This window comes from Amphiprion ocellaris, chromosome 4 (assembly GCF_022539595.1).
Source record: "Amphiprion ocellaris isolate individual 3 ecotype Okinawa chromosome 4, ASM2253959v1, whole genome shotgun sequence".
Classification (NCBI taxonomy): domain Eukaryota; kingdom Metazoa; phylum Chordata; class Actinopteri; family Pomacentridae; genus Amphiprion; species Amphiprion ocellaris.
Genome location: NC_072769.1, coordinates 40,494,564 through 40,498,431, shown reverse-complemented (window position 1 = coordinate 40,498,431; position 3,868 = coordinate 40,494,564).

The following is a 3,868-nucleotide window of genomic DNA, read 5'->3' as shown; positions in this document are numbered from 1 at the left end:
GCCAAATACTATTAACTCTATAATTCTCCTGTGTCAGATGTATAGCGCCACGCTCTCTGGGCATTCATTGTCACAGCGCCCCCATCCAGATGTTCCAGGCTTGTGTGCATACAGTAGAAGCAGATCTTTTTTGCCCTTCACTCACAGCCATCCCTGTCCCATTTTATAGAAACTGGGTGCAGTACAGCAAATAAAACAGTGGATGATATATGTGTCAAATACATGGTAATAGAAGAGCTCTGATTTTTTGTTTTAATTATTAAAATAGATCAGTCACCAGAAACACTGAGTAATAAATCCTCAACACAATCCTCAAATAGTTTCACCATTTAAAAAAAGTACGTCCCTTTTAATAATTAATAATAATATAATAACTTTATTTATATAGCACTTTCAAATCAAAGTGCTTTATAGAGCAAGCAACAGATAAATTACAATAAAATGATAACTGATAAAAACAAAGGCTGAGAAGACACAATAACAAAAGTAACACTAAAAAACATATCTAAGAAGACACAATAAAACCAATAAAAACCATATCTAAGAGGACACAACACCTCACAGTTAGGATTCATAGACAGCAGAGAACAAGTGGGGCTTTAGCTTTGCTTTGAACACCTCTACTGATCAACCTTGGCTAATGTCAGACGGAAGAGCGTTCCATGAAGACGGTAAAAATAAAAAGCTCACGCACCGACTGTCTTCTTTTTAACTCGAGGGACAGTCCTCAGACCCGTCCCTGCTGGTTCATATGGGACTACCAGCTCCTTTAACTCTCCTGGTGTCTTCATTTACGTGCACCAAAAAATATAGTTCCCTTGTCTGAAAAAAATCCAAAAATTCAGAGAAACGTTTTTTTTTTTAACATTTCTTTTTTGCACCAAAAAATGTTCAAAAACTTCTCAAAAATGTTGAAAATGTGGAAGTTTTCACTGTGACAATATATTTTTTCGGCATTTTCCAAACTTTAAAACGGTCAATTTGAACCACAGGACAACACGAGGGTTAAAAATGATGGCCCAGTGCCATTTACAGCTTTATATGTTAAAAGGAGTATCTTAAAATTAGGATTTGATGTATTTTATTTATTGAAGTATCAGTCTTAAATGTGAGAATAAGATAAGAACTACTTTATTCATCCCGGAGGAAATAATTTTGCCAGAGTACAATACAATAAACAAAGGTTAGCAGAATATACACAATTACACAGAGGTTAGTAGTAAAATAGAAATAACAAAGAAAGTACAAAATGCAAGTTTCTAAAAGTGTTTGTGTGAAATGTCTCAGTGTGTCGTGTCTAAAAAATAAGAATTAAAATAAATAAGAAAAATAAGATAAGAAGTATAAGATGTAAACTGTACACTAATACTAATAATAAGAAAGATTGACAGAAAATGAAGTGAAGTAAAAGTAAACATGTATTGCACTAGAAATATTGCACTTGAACAATGATAATGCAGATTGTGAGTCTACTAGGAAAGTGTCCGATGATACTGGAAAAGTTTGTTGATTATGTATATTGCCTGCTGTTTCAGGAATAAAATGAAACAAATTCTGAAGCCTCGTCTTTATTTTGCTGAGCTGATCACATAAAGTCATTGTGATTAGCCTTGAAACTGGCTTCTGAGTTTGGAATTTCAGTTAATTAGTTGTTGCTGACTAAAGAGGCGCTTGTTCTCATGAAAATGTGAACCCTGGCAACAGCCGCTGCTAAATTATCATCATTTAATGTTGCTGTCATTTCAAGGTAAAGCTAAACTGAACCGTGTGAATATCATTTCAGATACTTTAATTACTGACTATGCACCATGATCTACACAAAAAAGTACAAACATTTTAAATATACAACACATTTGCATCATTTTGCAAGAGGGCCCATCCTATATTGTTATTCATCTCATTGTCTAAATAATGTGTGCCATTTTTATCTGTCAGAATACTAAATAGAGCCCTTTAGCAGGTACTTGTTTTAAAACAGTGCAAAACAGAAGCATAAAACAGAATTAAAGAGCTTCTAAAACAAGCTGGCGAAAGTAAAAACAAGATGTAATGATAATATTCTGTGTTTACAGAGCACAATAAAATGAAAGAAACAAGTTATAAAATCATCTTAAAGACATTAAAAAGTGATGCATTAAAATCTGAAATAACATCAGATAAAGGAATGTTTTAAGAAGAGATTTAGATAAGACTTACCTGATCTGACGTCCTCGGGCAGATCTTTACCCTCTGACTGAACACTCTGTCCCGTTTAGTATTCAGCCAGGCCACTGAACAGACAAAGAATTTCAAAGTACACACTGGCTCATATTATATTATAGAATGTCCATGCACCTTCGGTAGTTTTACAAAACTGTTTTACTACTACCTGTCAAAGTTACTTTAAATCACGCAGATTCACTTTAAATCGCCGTGCCTTGAAATGTGTAAATACTGTATATTGAATTTTAATGACATTTAGTGTTCTATAGATTTTAAAATTCGAAGCATTTTTTATTGTACAGCAAGATTTTTCAGAGTACATACTAACCTTTAATGTTAATGTGACTAACCTGCCTTTTTGTTATTTATGTTGTTGTATGCAAACTGCTGAACACTTGAATTTCCCTCGGGATTAATAAAGTATCTATCTATTTATCTATCTATCTATCTATCTATCTATCTATCTATCTATCTATCTATCTATCTATCTATCTATCTATCTATCTATCTATCTATCTATCTATCTATCGTACAAAAACGTTAAACTATCTATTCCCAAACACTTTTCTACTACCAGTAGACACACACTAAACCAGTTTACTGTTTCAGTAAAATCAGACTGCTCTCAAAAACAATGAACAAAAAGTCTGTATAATTCAAATGTTTGATTGTTTTGAAGACCTTTTTTATCCATGAGTCTGTGACAGTGTTCAGTGAACAATCATTAAAACTGTAAGCAGCTCCATATAGCCTATCAACCACTTATTTTAGTTCTTGTCCTTCAGCAGCATCACTCTCCAGCCATAAGGAGCTAAATCCTCTCCAGTGTTGCTGTACATTGGCTGAGCTGCACAGATCTGACCCGCTCTGACCCTATTTTCTGTCAGGCAGTTTTTTTATCTCCTCACATCATAGGTCTGGGGATATTGTGGTTAATCCATAGGCTATGTTTAGCCTTTTCATCAGAATGCATTGAGGCAGGGCCAGATTAAATTAGATTATTCATGAAAGCAGACTGATGTGTTTTCCAGTCTCCTCACATGTTCTCTAGGCCAGTCTGTGCAGCAGGCTGACTGATCGACCCTCTCCCTCTTGTCCTTACATCACACCGTTTCCCTCACATCACTCGGTCTGCCGCAGGGTGGGCGGGGGGAGCGAGAAGGGAATGTCTGCAGAGCTGGAGGCTGCAGGGAGAGGGCTGTATGGAGAGGAGAGGGCTGCAGGGAGAGGGCTGCACACTTCCGGTCGCACGTTTAGAGCATTTTTTAAAAGTTACCACTATAGATGATCACTAAAGTACACAAGTGACAGTTTAAATGCAGAACTTACGGCTTTCAAGGATGATTTCACTCAAAATATACTTAGAATTTAAAAGGTTTTTCAACGAGTATTCCACTTTCATTTTGATCCCAGTAAGTCTGTCTACAGAGCCGGAGGCTGCACTTTCAGGACCACATCAAGTATTCCACACAAAGTACTACTTCATATCCTACCTATGATTTTAAAGGTTTAATTCACCGAAATAGCACTTATTACAACATCATGACTGGGTTGCTAAGACTTGTGTTTAGCAATATGAAGTTTATACACCTTTACGCATTGTGTTTCGAGACATGCTTTTATTCTGAAGGAGATGTGCACCGATACAATACACACGGATAACTCT